This window comes from Crocodylus porosus, unplaced genomic scaffold, assembly GCF_001723895.1.
Source record: "Crocodylus porosus isolate Cpor-Errol unplaced genomic scaffold, CroPor_comp1, whole genome shotgun sequence".
Classification (NCBI taxonomy): Eukaryota; Metazoa; Chordata; order Crocodylia; family Crocodylidae; genus Crocodylus; species Crocodylus porosus.
Genome location: NW_017728931.1, coordinates 8,964,611 through 8,980,563, shown reverse-complemented (window position 1 = coordinate 8,980,563; position 15,953 = coordinate 8,964,611). Strand labels below are relative to the sequence as shown.

The 15,953-nt window shown below is 45.0% G+C and overlaps 1 protein-coding gene across 4 annotated transcripts in view; it reads right to left on the bottom strand.

Moving 5' to 3' along the window:
• FOXJ2 (forkhead box J2) overlaps positions 1-15,901 on the bottom strand; it is a 44,364-nt gene extending 28,463 nt beyond the window's left edge. For 2 of the 4 annotated variants that reach the window (XM_019544160.1, XM_019544162.1), the window contains exon 1: positions 15,353-15,898. The gene's annotated coding sequence lies outside the window, so the exon portion shown is untranslated. Of the gene's footprint in view, positions 1-12,061; positions 12,188-15,352 lie in introns of those variants that run through there. The other 2 variants (XM_019544163.1, XM_019544161.1) reach the window with 2 other exon arrangements.
• Positions 15,902-15,953: the final 52 nt, after the last annotated feature.

The following is a 15,953-nucleotide window of genomic DNA, read 5'->3' as shown; positions in this document are numbered from 1 at the left end:
GGGGGGGGGCGGGGGGGAGGGGACAATGATATGCCCATGCCCTACTATTGCAGGGCACTAAGGTACCTGCTTCTCTTAGAGCAGAGATAAGAACCTAGGTGAAGGTTGCCATGACAACCAGTTAATGAAGATATTGGCAGAAGGAGGCAAGGCCCTAAGCCCACATAAACCCCAGGGCTGGGACTAGGGAGTTGGTTCCCTACCAGCAGCTGAAGGGGAAGGAGCCTCCAGGAAGGAAGGAAGGGCCCAGGGATGTGGTAGCCAGCAGATACACTACTCTTAGAACAAAGGGTGCACCAGGAGCCCAAAAGGTATCCCTGCCTACTGGGCACTGAGCCTCAGAAAGGGAGTTTTACTCTTTCAAAGGGGCAGAGCACGATGTGAGTTCTGCGTTATGTTACAGCCCAGGGACTCATGGTGGTTGGCTGTGGCTAGTGTGCTGTCCGATAACACCGGTGGTTTAGGTGAGGCTATCTGGGGAAAGAGAAGGCCTCATTGGGGCCCACTGCCATGTGGGACCCCGGTGCCAGAGAGGGTGCAGCATTTAGGCGTAGGGGGCAACAGAGCCCGGTGCCAAAGAGGATGCAGAGACAGGGCTGCAGAGAGCCTGGCGAGGACAAGGGGTCGAATTAATATACGAGGCCTAGCCAAGACAACACCATTATCATCGGTGAGGCTTGGGGCATGGTAAAGGGGTGGTTGGAGCCACACATACGGCCCATAAGGCTGACAGATTCGGGAACCATCCACAGTGAAGCAGGATATCAAGGGGTTTAGAAACAACAGGGTTAATAGGATCTAGCCCGACTGTGTCCAAAATTAAAGCTCAAGGGCAGCCTCCCTATATTCATCATACCAACAAGACGTGGCGGGCAAGAACAAGGGTGCTTATAGGGCAAGACTGGCATGGTTAAAGGACCTGGGGGTAAACATGGACACCCCTAGGTAGCACACCCTGCTACACGTAACATTGCCCCTCACTCCCAAGCCACAGCCCCACCCAGACCATGCTGGTGCCCCTCACTCCCAACCTGCAGCCCCACTACCTGTGCCCCACGCTCCTGACCCATGGTGCCCCTCACTCACAAACCATGTGCCCGTGCCCCACCCCCCCGGCCCATGCCCCTCACTCCTGGCCTGCAGCCCCTGCGCCCCCCAGCCCTGCAATGTCTCCCAGCTGCCCCACCCAAGGGCACTGGCCCCAGTGCTGCTGGCCAGGCCACAGAGTTCCCTGCTGCCCCTGAAAGACCCCTCCACCCCCTTCTCCTGCTGGATGGACAGGAGCCTCCCCTGCCCTATTGCTGCTCCAATGCCCCACTCAGCACCAACAGGCACGCACAGACCCCTCCTTCCCCAGACAGTCCCCAACTCCCTCGGCCTCCAACTCCCACCTCCCCATAGACTTATCTGCATGCGGCTGCTGGGGCCTGCCTGGCCGCATGTCAGCCATGTGTGTGCATGTGCACACCCCCCACTCTTTCCAGCCCCAAGCAGCTCCTTGCTAGGGCAAGCTGGAAAGTACTGGGAAAAACTTCGATGCTGAGCAGAGCAAAATCCTGGACTTCTATTGAAATTTTAAGAAAACACCCAGGATACACAGCCTTCCTATTTCGGCACTAATCTCCACTATAATCCCAAATCAAGAAGGGCAAGGGCGATGGAGGAATGAGCTTAAATCTGCATTTACGCATATGGCGGTTTGTAAGTTTCAGGCAGAATGGGAATTGCTAAAGGAAAATCCTATCATCGGGTGGCTTTGAATAACCACAAATTCACTCCAGACAAGTAATATTTAACTACTTGTCTCAGAACAAGCTGCTGTCTTGCCTTAAACATCCTGGGAGCAGTGACTGTCTGAGGCCAAAAATGAAACCTGGCCCTCCCGTCTCAGATTTCCTGTGCTGCACATGGCACTGATTGGCCAAAGAATTTAATACTTTGGCTGTCCTGCTGTTTTGCAAAATTGTCTCTCTTAGCCAGGTACTTCCTATCCAGCATGGCAGGACTGAAAAATCCTGGCTACGATGCATGGCACTTTAAAAACTGTGGTGAGTGTGGTTATGGCTTGGTTGCCTCTTTGAGGCAGTGTTCAAAGACTTGTTGGTTTGGAATCAGCTGCAGCTGAAGCTGTACCGTGACAGCGTGAATGAAATGAGACTGGGTGTAACCTGTTAAAGACTCACACAATCTACTAACTAGATTCATTGCCACTTTATTTTTTCTTGTTGTTATTCTGATCCAATTAAAAACTGCTGGCCCAAACGTTTAAAACTTCCAAAAAAGGAAAAGAATAAAAAAGGGTAAAAATGGCTATACCTGGAAAAATAGACAGCTTCTGCTCTGAGGAAAGAAATGAGGATTTTGAAGTGTATGTGCAAAGGGTGCTGCAATATTTTTATGCCAGTGCCACAAAGGGGGGCAGGGGAGGGAATCAATTTTCCTAACTCCAGCTGCAAGAGACGTTTGCTGTTTTGAAAGGCTTGTATTTTCCCTCAGGAACCAGGAGATATGGACTTGTATCACAGGAATGATATGCTTCAAATGTTATCTAACCCAAGCAAGCTTCCTCTTTGAGAGAGGGAAATTTCATGTAAGAAACCAGAACGAAGGAGAAGGCATATCTGATTTCCTGCCTAGTCTCAAATTGCTGTCTACCACCTACCATTTTAATAACTATCTGTGAGAAGCCCTTAGGGAATTGCTTGTTTCTGGAATCGGAGATCCAGAATGAAGAGAGAAGCTACTGCATATTGTTCATAAAAGGAAATCTAATCTGGAAAGAGCAGTGGACACACCATTGGTATTCAAGTCAATCAAAAGAAAACCCTTTTGCCTATATGCTGCATGAAAAAAGAAAACCAGCCCTGACAGTAAAGAGATGACAGAAGTCACTGTACCGAGAATCACATTTCCATTGCTTGGTAACAACCCAGCAAGCAGTAATATTTTTACAATAAGATGAGGTGCTGGAGATGTGGTAACAGGGGACACACAGACCATGCTTGTCATATGCCACAAAGGAGAAAGAAATTCAACAAAAGGAACTTATTGTCACCTAACAGCACGTAGCACGATACTAGCTCTGTGAATATGAAGGAGACTGTTACAAAATCTGTGCTTGTCCATAACCAGATGGCCTGTGACACCAGTACTGAGGCGTCTGCAGTGCAACAGAGACACAAACCTTGCAGGCTGTGTTCATGCAAATAGATACAAGTGATGCAACAGTTGCAATTTCTACCAAATTTCCTGATCAGTCAACAGTAAGAGAAACTGAAAATCATCATAATCAAAAGGAAGAGAAAAACTGTGGAAGTTTGCTGATGTAAATTACAAGGGCACTTGGTAATTGTTATATGGATACAGTCCTATATTATGAAAACTGTTTCTGCCAGTTAGCGAAGTACAGTACACCACAGACTAGGTCTGCTGGTAAAGTGGAAAGAAAAATATAAATCTATATTTGATGCATCACAAGCTTAGCAAAAGGCATAATAGCACACTCTAAAAAAAGGCCAAACCTGCATTTCTTAAGGCTCAACCAGTGCCTTATGTTTTATGAAATCCTACAGATAGGCAATTAGAGAAACTGCAGGAGCAGAGTAATTTCATATCTTGAGTTTAGTGAAAAAACTGCACTGCCTGTGTGCGTTCCTGAAACTGACGAAGTGTGAACAATTGTGGGGACTATAAAGTCACCATAAACCCCAGTTTGGAAATGGATCAGCACCTACTTCCAAAACCATAGAATTTATGTGCAAAACTGGCAGTAATGGTGAAGTTTACAGAACATGACCTGCTTCAAACACATCAACAGGTGGTCTTAGAGCCACATTCTAATAACTGTGAGGGCTAGGATGCAACATTCACTATTAAAGTTTTAATATCTTTGCTGTAGAGATGCACAAAGGGCTTGAAAGGTTACCACGTAGTACGTCTTGCCTGGTTAAAAAAAAAATGAATCAATTGAGCTCTCATAGGCTTCTATTTTATTGTCTGCTATGTAGATATGAGAGACATGGAGAGGGACCCTTGAGAAATTCTGAGGGATACTGTAAACATTGCAAAAATATGGGTTCAAAGTTAACAAATAACTTGGCTATTTATAGCACAGCATAGGTGCGGAAGGGAGAAGGAAATACATCAGTTAAAAGACAGTATTCATGCTCTCAAGAATGTAGCTATATACTTTAAAAATGCGTTCAAGCTGGGATCATTTTTAACTGTTAAAACTACTATGAAAGATTTATTCCAAGTACATCTATAATAACAGTGTCAATATTACAAGGAAAAAATGTAAATGGACTTGGAACAAAAGACAAAATAAGGCTTTTTAAGAAGTGTAATGAACAATTCTACTGGCAGTTTTTAATCCACGGCATTCCTCCATTACTGTGAAATGCTTTATGAATACAGCTAGGAACCATAATTTTGAACATATGCAAAGGTGGGAAGGAGAAATCCATGACATTTACTTCAAGAATATTAATAAAACAATTTCTCTTACACTGAAAGAGACATTGGGCATTATTTTTGGAGTAACTCAATTTTATGAGTACTTATTTGGAATGAAATTTGCCTTGAAAACCAGTTATGAACCTGTCATAGAGAAACTATATTCAAAAGAAGGTATTTTACCCCTTGAAACAGGCAGAATGCACAAAAGAGTTTTAATCTTGGGCACACCAGTATGGTACCCAGTATAAACCTTCCAGGAAGGATAGTTCTTATACTTCATACATATATAGTACCCAGACTGCCACTGAAATTTAGAGACCATATCAAAACAGAATCAGATATAAAATACAATATTTACCCAACTACAAGACAAGCTTTTCCCCGCCCCCCCAAACAGCATGGGGAGGAAGCCCCTCGTCTTGCATTCACGTACAAGAAAATCTCATTAAATTCATTGTCTGTCATTAACCTGCTGCCAAAAAACAGCATGTATTCAGTCATGGAAGTTGATTTAAATGCAGCCAACACTAAGCATGACTATAAAATGTGTGGCCCCTATGAGGCAAACATGCTGACGGGAACCTCCCCCCCAACATGTGTGGTTTTAAAAAAAACAAAAAAACAAAAAAAACACGACACAGGAAATTGCTCCCCCAGGAGGGAACAAGCACTGGGCCTGGAGGACCAGGCTAGTACTCCGAGAGGCCAGAGGAAGCTCCGACACTCTCCCCTGGTGCCAAAAATGTTGATGGGAACCTTTTTCTTTCTTTCTTTTTTTTTTAAAAGGGCCAAAAAAAAAAAAAAAAGAAAGAAAGAAAAAGAAAAAGCAGCGAGGGCAGGTGCTCCTTCTTCAGGAAACTGGCACTAGGCCTGGAGGTACTGCAGTACCAGCCTGACACTCTCCATTCTGTACCAAAACTGATTGATCTTATCCAAAAGGCCTACCACTTGTTTTTTTTTTAATTTTGTGTTTTTGCCCAAATCAGCCAAATCAGTTCCAAATTCTATCATCTGAGCAGAACGTAAATTGTTCAAGTCTGTGTGGCGCTACCTCCCAGGCTCTTCTGCCTGAGGCTTCAGATACTCCCAAATCCATAGCAGGCATCCTATGTGCAGGCCCCAAACCCCAATCCCAGAGGCCTTGGAGTTCAGATGCTTCCTAGTCTTGCTTGCTCCCCAAGCCAAAAACAAGCTGGAGTAAAGCCCAGCAGCAATTCCCCAACACTATAAATTGTGTAGCCAACATACTCGCATTTGGAGTCATTTGTAGACTCTCACAGGGGTTGGCTGATCTGCTGCACTGCAGGCAGGACTTTACTTTCTAAATACACTGAGTCAATCAAGGCTGAAAAGAAGGCTCTCTCCCCTGCCAAGCAAGTAAAACTACCAGGGCTGAAAACCACCTAATGGTATCTCCCAAGCTTATGATAAAGATAGATTAGTGCAGTCGATGTGAATAAGATATATGGAGTGCAGTACCTCTCAGTGCCAACTTTTTTAAAGTCATGGTGAGCTACTAGTTTACATATATTTGGATTTCTTCCTCACTCCCAGAGCTGAAATGCACCTTTCTTTCCCATTTCCAATTATTCCTGCTTCTTCACCTGCCTTAAATATCTGGCAAAAGTCACCAAATGGGGGCCCAAACAAATCACCCAAGTCACTCAGTTGCTTCCTCTCTCAGCTTGTTACCTATCATTAGTGTGCTTGCACTCTCCGTGAGGTGGAGCCAGAACAGGTTGCCCTGCAACTCATCTGTATGTAAATTTTTGGAAGATCCCCAGGGTTTGTGACAAGAATGCTCAATTCCACTTGTGAGTGGGGGCTAATTGCACATGGATCCTTTGTGGGGGTAAGGGAGGGCATCTGTAGTATGTACACACACACACACACACAATGAACAGTGCTGATCTGTGCTGTCATCATGGCTTAAAATGCTGTTGAGACTGCTGGGGCCCAGCCCAAAGAGCTATGATAAATCACGAGCTTTTTCCTTTGGACTAATATCATGCATAGTTTGTACTGTATATATGTAGGTGCCAAAGTGCTACTTAAAAGTGTGTTTATGGAGTACCTGTGCTAAAAAACTTGCAGTAATTTCAAAAAGGTAAAATACATCAATTCTGGATTAACTATGTCTATTGGTGCTACATGGAAATGATTACAGCTATGTTTATTTCAAGATCAGTGTCTTCTAATTGGCTCCTCACTTCCATGTGCTCAAGGAGAGCAGGGTCTCAGAGTAAAGAAAAAGGGAAGAGGCTGCAGGGAGAAGAAGTCAGGGGTGCAGAGGGCAAAAGGGCTACCTGACCCTCAGATTTATTTTCTCTACTGTAACAGTGGGAAGGGGCCAAATCCAAGATAACACGCCAACAATTAGATTCTATACCTAGAAAATTATATCAAATTTATAGATTTTTCCATACATAAAAACTAATTATTGGGCCATCATCTTATAGTCAGGGTCATCTTATATTCAAGTAATGCAGCATCTTGTGCAGATCTCATTACTACAGAAGAGACAGTTATAGAAACTAAGGATAAAAGAATGTCATACATTTTCATATAAGAGAAGTTATACTTATTTCCGTAAAAATGGATTCATCAGTGGAAAAAATGACCGTTTCCTATGTGATATAATACTAGCAATACTACAAACCTTACACGTCAGCAGACTGGTTGGGTGACATGAATGCCATTCATACATACTGAAAATTAAATCGGACTAGGAGTGTTTGAAACCTATTCACAAGAAGTTAAACCACTGAGTTCAGTCTATATGAACCGTTCAGGAGTCACTAAAACAGGGGTGGGCAAGATGCGGCCCACCAAGCCATTCTATCCAGCTTGCACGGCCCCTAAAAAAGTTAGAAAATTAATATTTATCTGCCCCTAGCTGCCAGTCATGCGGCCCTCGATGACTTGCCAAAACTCAGTAAGTGGCCCTCCACCAAAAATAAAAAAATCGCCCACCCCTGCACTAAAACATGTCAAACACCATGTTATGTCATCTGTAGAAGTGGATTCTAAGCTCTGGCAGGGGATGCACACCAAGTTTCTAGAAATTAATGAGCAAATGGTCTTCTACAGCTATTACACCTATTTTACATGGCCAGAAGCAGACCACATAACACATTCTTCTGCTGATGAGATAGCAAACAGTCCCACGGTGTCCCAGCAATCTGTGGCTTGCCTAGAACAGTGGCTCCCAAGTGTTCTCAACTAATGGACCACTGTCATCCCTCAAATTTCTAACGGACAAGCTTTTAATTGAAAACAACATACATAAATGACAGAGAGATAGCTAGCCATGTTAGTCTGAAGTTACGGAGGGCAGGGTGGCACCTTACAAACTAACTTATTCAGAGAGGCAGGAGCTTTTGAGCTTTCTGCCTACTTGGTCAGATGCTATGAATGGACTTGCAAACAGCAGAGACACTAAATAGAGAGGAATAAAGTAATTTAAAACACACAGATTAGGGAAGGGGGTGGGGGAAGAAGAGGATGGTGCTAAGAGGCAACAGTGAGATAAACAGAGCAGTTAACCCACTGAGGGACACAGAGGTTATGAAAGCTGAGGGCAGAAAGCACAACAGAAGAGGCAGTGCTCTAGGGAGAAGAAAAACTATTTTGTCCACTTGCTGTGGCTGGGAAGGAGAATGGCCTTAAGATCTCAACCAGAGTATGTGTCCTGAAGATATGGGCTCACATTTGTCTTGCCACCATTTGAACAGGCGTGGTCCAATAAAATCTTATGTCCCCTTTCCCATACCCTCCAGATGCTAAATACAGTTTCCTCTCTCCCCTGCAACCTCACGGAGCCATGGGTCTTCTTCCCAATACTCTATCCTGTCCCTCATCCCTCCTTGCTAAGAGAGGGAAGTCTCAGCTTTTCTAGCCTTTATTTAAAATCACTTTCCCATGTCAGGAAAGTGGAACATAAAGACAAGGGTAACAATCCAATTAAATTTATTCATAAATGTCAAATTAGATATAATCTATGGATATAAGTATGTAAGTGTGCAATCCCCAATATGTTTGGCCATCGTAGGTTGGCAGTTGTCCTGTAAGTATCCAGGCAGAAGTCAGCCAAGGAGGGATCTGAAGGAAGGCAAGATAATGTTTTCTCACTGCCAGTCTATACTTTCTTCGCATATGGTATAGACATAACACATGGGGAAAGTCATGGAAGAAGTGGAAAAGCAAGTAATCAAGCTGTCCTTGTTGAGAGAGCAAGACAACAGTGCAATCCAAGACATGGGCAGACAAGAAGGGAGACACCAAAATACAAAAGGCCTTAAAGCAAGGATAAGCAACTGGAATTTAATGGGGTGGCTAAGGGCAAGGGGAGGGGAACAAGACTGGGGGGAAATGATCATGTAGAGAACAATTATCCAGGAGGAGAGCCTTAGCAACTGTGTTTAAATGGATTGGAGGGGTGACATGGTTGTCAAAGGGGGTAGTAAGGAGGCTGTTGTAGCAGTCAAAGTGGAAGATAGTGCCAGCTAGGACAGGAATTTTAACTGCAAAGAGAAAGGGTTGAATTTAGAGAAGCTAAAGAAGATGCAGCAGGGTATAAACAAAGTGTCCGTATCTGGCATAAAACAGTTGTGGGTTTGGAAGATTAGGAGTAGATGTGGTGTTACCACAGAGATGAAGAAAGGGTGGGGGAATTAATTGATGGGGAAGGTTGTTCAGAGGGACTTTACAGAATTCCATTTTGGCTGTGATAAACTTAAGTTGTCAGCAAGTCCTTTAAGGGAACATACCAAAAAGAGACACTGAGATGCAAGACTGAGGAGAGAAGTTTGAGAATCACTAGCATGAAGACAGTAGTGAAGCCAAGTGAATATATGAGTTCATCCAAAGAGACTGAGTGGGCTGCAGGAACTGTGTGAGACCTGTACAGAAATGGACAGTGAACAAGTGACCAAAGCAAAAGGACAGAACTAGGGCACAGTGTAGCCAGAAGTCAAGAGAGAACAAAATTTCAAGAATCAAGCATCAGAAACACCAAGAAGCCACAAAAAAGATAGCACAGAGACCTTAAGATCTGGCTGAGAAAGGGTTATAAGAGACCTTAAGAGAAGTTTCATGAGATCCAGAATATCTGTGCTTAAGCCAAGGCAAAAAGCAGTTCTAGGCTGAGGACTGGGTAATGCACTTTTCACCGCAAAGAATAAAAAAAAAGGTTTGCACTCTGCTTTTCCTTGAAGGCCTGAAAGGTTTTTTGTTTAATTTCCCAAGGTTGTTCCTTCTGTTCAGTACCTTAGATATATGGGGAATAATAAATCCAGCTCTTTACATATAGCACTTTCCATCCTTGTACATCCACTTTCAATCCTTGTACATCCAAACAATTTATACAGGATCAGTACCATTACTACCTTCAGAAAGGTGGAATAAGGCACAGGACAGTGAAGTGATTTGTCCCACATCACCCACAGTAAGCTTTTTCCCCACTTGTTTTTGTTAGACATCCAAAGACATGGAAGGTATTTTTAAAGAAGTTATTTAAACTCTACTTACTTTGCTATCCTTAACAAAAAACTATGAGGAAAAAGGAGGATTTGGAATTATTATTTATTTTTTTAACAGCAGTTCAGAAGAAAAAATGTTGTGAAAAATTCAACATTCCTGCTTCAGCTGTGCAGGACTGCGAGGGCTCTGGTCTCTTCCTCAAATGTACAGATTTCACTGCTTTAATACTTATGAGGTTATAGGCAGGCAAAGTTATTTGGGTAGATGTGATATCTTTTATTAGACCAACTGAGTAGTTGGAAAAAAGTTCTTAGCAAGTTTAGACCAACACGACTACAACCAAAAATCCAACAACATTATAAGGCTATAGAATTCTACCAGATCTACCCTAGGCAGCTACACAAAACCGTGAGACCAAGGCCTCTATTTCTAATGTATAAAAACAAGGAAATATAGATTTGTTTTGATCTATATAAAAACCTCTCTCCCCAACCCTCATTTTATCCCCCACCATTTTTTCAGGCTCCTTCATACATAAAGAGAGCAGCATGGATCCATTCTTTTTCCCTTTACAGGTCACTTATTTTAACCCAGCTCTGTATCAGTTGAAGTGGCTGGCTCAGAGGGATGAGGGAAATGGAAGCCTGCCCAAATCTTCCACTTCTAGGGTTCCAATCCAAGCCTAAGATCCTGCAGGGCTGAAAGGAATCCAGGAGAATAAGAAAATGCAGCCTCAGGCCTTTTAACTTTAGATCACCCATTAAAGTCCAGCTGCACCTGAAGGGGGGGGCGGGGGGAAGAAGAGGAAGGGTGGGAGAGTGGGTGAGTCAGATGGATTATAGAGCTTGTCACTTCTAAAGCAACACTGCCAGCTCCAGGCTGGCAGGACTAGCTACCTCAGAAGGATCAGAATGTTTATTCATTGTATAGCTGCATAAAAGGACATGGCACTTGATATAATCCAAAGGTAAGAAAAGGCAATGATTCATAGAAAGGGAGAGTTTTTGGAAGAAAAGAGTCTTAAGGAGAAGATGGAGGGCACTTGGCACGTATGAGGACAGGGTGTGTGTCCTAGACATACAGGGCAACAGGAGAAAGTGCCAAAAATGTAGTGAGAAGGAAAAGCAGAGCAGTAGAGAAAACTGGGAGGAGTACAGGAGTGTAGGAGGCAATGAGAGCAGATGTAGGCAGGGTGGAAACATGCAGGGGAGGAACTTGAATATGGTGCGATACTAGATAGGAAGCCAGTGAAGGGATTTGAGGAGGGGGCTGCCATAGGGTGAGAAGAGGCAGTGTAATGAGACACTGCAAGGAGACAATAAGCCAATCCAAATCAGGCCCCATGCTGGGGTGAGGAATAGAAGGATGAGACAGGAGCCTTTCACATCTCAATGAACCACACAGAATCTATTACAGCAAACCAGTCCTAAACTCCACTGCAGGATCTCTGGGTTAAGAGATACTGGATATTCTGCACCAACTCCATTGAAATTTTAAAATGGAAGTGTCAGAATGTAGTAAATAGGAAAAGAACCAGTTTACTGGGCACAGTCTCCTCAGTGCTATTCGTTTTTGTATTAAATTCAATTGGTCTTGCACCGTCCCCATGGTTTCACTTTTAATATACTGTAGATTTCTGCTTGCAAGTTGCATCATAGTAGAAATGTTCAGAGAGAAGCTGGAGATTTTGATACCTGAAGAGGGAACAGTTGGGTTTATAGACATCTGTGAAAGAGTAGCAGGCAGGTGGTAATGGTAAGATAACAATTACTAAAATAGCAATATTACTTGCTGTGGATTATGTTTATGGCCATCTTTGTGTCAGGTTAACATGACAAGGGAGAAATTACAGAAGGAGCAGTCAGTGTCTCAGAGATGCTACTTCAAGCTCTCTGAGGACGTGGCCACTCAGTTAATATTTTCAAGGTTATCTTCACAAACTTTCAGGCTAGAGAAATAATTTATTTAAAAGAATATGAGCACGATGCCAAAGCATGATTGCTGGCTAAAGAACTCTAAGATGTACACGGCCCTCACTGTGAGACTCTGTGATTCTGGTCTAGGCTGGGGAGAGGGCATGGTTATTAGGGAAGAATGGGAAAAATGAGAGAAAGCCTTTCACCTTTCGATTAGGAATGACCAAAAGCCATTCCCATCTCACAGCTGCATGAAGGGAATTATTTCTTCAAGTCAAGCTCTTCACAGACAGATGTCCACATTGCACCGGCACTGAAATCTCCCTTCCAGCATTTTCAGCACCAAAGCCAAAGGTCTGAAGTGTAACAAAAAAATCAAACTCCCTACTAGAGGTGGCTACACAGTGGCAGGGCTGGTGGTACATGGCTGATGCCTGAAAGAACATTTCTCCAGGAACAGCGTCGATTGCCCCACCACTCAAAGTCAGTAAACCATTTCCTACAAACAAAAAAGTTATACACTTTGGGCAGAAGCATCAATAATTTTTGCAAGGATTGGGAGATGCAGCCAAATCCCAGAACAGGTAATACCATTCAGCCTCCTTAAACTCTCCGTGCCTTTTCAGCCACATATGGATTTGCCTGACCCCTTACCCAGATCCCAGATGCTGTCCATAGGCCCATGGATTTGAAAACAAAACTCGAACAAGAACCAAGACATGTACTTAACATGAATGTCATCATATGATCTTTCATTGTTATGTCATAGAATGTCATAGAGTCACAAGGCTAGAAGGGACCTCCAGAGGTCATCTAGCCCAACCCCCTGCTTGAGGCAGGAAATATATACGTGTCCAGGAAGGCAGGCATGAATTCTACCACTGAACCAAAACAGCAGGTTTATACACATCAGGGAATTGAACCCAGGTCTCCCACAAAGCAGGCAAAAATTCTACCACAGAACCACAACAGTATAATCCTCCTACTGCTCCTCTCCAGACCCTCTCATTTAGGGCCTGACCCAGAAGAGTGCTGTGTATCCTCAGACCCCCACTGACTTCCTCAGGAGCTGAGGGCATTCAAAGAGATCAGATTGCTTATACTGTAAAGCCAAGATCTGCTATCCTGAGTGCCTGAATTTAGACTTCTAAATCTATATTCAGGCAATTAAGTAAATAGCCTCATTTTCAAAGTGTTGAGCATCACCCAGCTCTCCCCAAAGTCAATCGAGAGCTGCAGAGTTCTTTTGGGAATCAGGGTCACCAATTTAAGTGTCTAAATAAGGATTTGAAATCTAAATTTTAGGAAAGTCTTAGCCAAAACTCCTATAGGCAAAGATTTAAATTTGCCTGTGAAGACTTTTGCATTTATGGAAATACATAACATTCTTCCTTTTCCCTTCTATTTGCACCTTTATATCCCATCGTTGGGGCAGGAGGGCTGTAGCATTCCACCCCAGAGGCAGCTGCATTTCAGACCCAAGTGAAAATTCATGTGCACTATGCACCTCTAAGGTTATCTCCTCTTCTCAATTTACCAGCATCTCCTGGCTTCTGCTAGTCTGTCTTTCAAATTGCAAGCTCTTTAGGGCAGAGATTGCTTAATTTTTTGTGCTTGAAATAGCACTGAATACACTCCTTTAGTGATTACCGTACAAACAACAAACAATTACACACATACACAGACAATGCACCACAATCAGCTTTGCATCTTTGTCATGAATATTTAAAGCCCAGGACCAAAAATTTAAACTCTGGTCTTTCATCATGACAGCTGAGAAAAATATGAAATTACAATAACGTTATACACCCATAAAAAATATATGTGCGCTGGGGCAGGGGGGGAGCAGACTTCTTCAATGGTGGTATATGCATTCTGCAAGTGCTTTGGCATCCATCAGAACCAAAGAACACCAGAAAAATGTCAAGTCATTATTGTGAGAGTGAAGGCAGAGGAAGGTAAATTAACCTCGAGAGCAGGAAAAGCTAGCAAACCCCCTTGAATGTGCAAAGGCCAAAATGCCTCAGTTATCTCCTTCCCAGCACTAGATAACATGCCTCCACTCAAAACAGTCTGATTGCATAACCAGAGGGCAACAGGTGGGAGGGCATCTGACAGCACATCTAGAAAACATGCATTATGGGTTCAGGCTCTCTCTGGACAAACCACTGTGCCATGCTACGGAGAAGAGGGAGGGCAAAATGCCATGGCAGAAGGGGCTGTCACCTGGGGGGCATCTGGTATTCCACGGCCTGAGCTTCCTGTCCAGCCACACCAAGAAATCCCCCTTGATCCTCATTCTGGAATTTCCCTTCCACTGTGCAGTCCCTTTCTGGATACTGAGCCAGTATTTGTCAAGGCCAGGGATACTCCAGTCTTGGATTTCCTCAAAATTGTCTCAGGGGAGTGACATGCCATAATGAAGTCTGCACTAGTGTTGAATACAGAAAGAGAGCTCCCAGGTGAGCGACAAAGTATTTGGGGCGGAGCATCTGCTCTCAGGACCTACATTCACTTCCTCCCTTTGACCAGATTTCCCAATGAATGACCCAGGGCAACTATGCTTACTGCAGGGCAGGGGGAGGATGACTGGGCTGTCTTGGTGTCAGAGCTCACTTGGTGTGGCATTTAACTGCCCCATGCACTGAAGGTCCGCTCTCCATGACTCTTCACCCAGAGGGAGCAACACAGGACGGGTAATAGTGATGGAACAGATCTCCTGAGCTTTCAAAAAGGCTTCCACCCGTACTACTAGGATTCCACTTCTTAGGCCCCGTGCCCAATGGGACCCACAGGCAAGGCCACCACACAAACCCTTAGCCCCCAAAATACTAGTAGCTCTGAGATTTGCAGGCTCAGCTCCTCAGTGTCCTAGAGCTCTAGCACCAGGATTCACATGCATCCCCAGCCACCCAAGCACAGCACAATCCACACCCCAGGCAATAAGGCCAGGATTCACACCCACAACCCCATGAGTGCAGCATGACACACAGCTCAGGGCACAGGCACTAGCATTCACCCTGCCTCTCCAAAGCCTGTTCAGTCAATGTGATCCTCCCTGTTGACCCCTGGATGATAGAAATTAATTTCATATGAGTAATGATGAAAGGTGAGTGCAGGAGAAAGTCAATACAGTCTTCTGAGAAAGTGGAAGGGGAAAGTGACAGAAGGTTTGTTGCAATTTTGCAGGGGGCTGCAGTCCCCCAGAAGCAGTTTGCTTGGAAAGAGAAGTCAGCACAACTCTTTATAACGAATACAAGATGACAATTAGTGACAGAGCTAGAAAAGGCATATGGAGAAAGAGGAGTGGGGAGGGGAAGGGAAGGGGGGTTCAGAAACAAGGAGACAGAGAAGATGGAGAAAAGGAAAAAATACCAAGAAGGCCAGACAGAAAAGACATGAGAAGACCACGAGGAAGAAAAAGGGCAAGAGACAGGAGAAGGGGAAAGGGAAGAAGAGGCAGGGGGAGCAAAAGGTGATGTCATGTGGTCACTCACTCTGTCTGGAAGATTGTCTGCAAGGAGGGGGCTGGTGTCCAGCGCCGGCTTTTTGGGGGGCAGCCCTTCACGCTCCTCTGCTGGGCCCCATCCTGGGGGCGCTGCCACCAGCTATCCCACGCTCTTCCTCCAGACACGCAGGGAGACTGGAGGGTGGCGGATGAAACCAGAAACCCTGAGGGGCAAAAAAGGGTCGCCAGCCCCCCTTCAAGTCCCTGGCATTATCCTAGGACACGGAGGATCCTCCTCTCCCGTCTCCCCTTTTAGCCACCAGCTATTTCAGGGGTGGCGCTCCCAGGAGACGGCCTCTTCTCGCGCTTTCCTTTCCCCTTGGACAAACCTCTCTTGAGGGGGAGGGAAGAAAAATCGAGGCTAGGCCGGGGCCGCCCGGCTCCCCACTCCAGGGCAGGCGTGGGCAGGGGTCGCCCCCTTACCTCCTCCGGCCGCGGCGGGGGACGCCGAGGCAGCTGTCAAGTAAATAATGGCGGGGCAGCACCGCGGCCCCGGGGCGGGGGCCGATCCCCACTGCCCGGCCGGGGGCCCGGGCCCGGCGGGCGGGGGGAGGAGGACGAGGAGCAGAGAGGCAGGCGGGCGGGCAGGC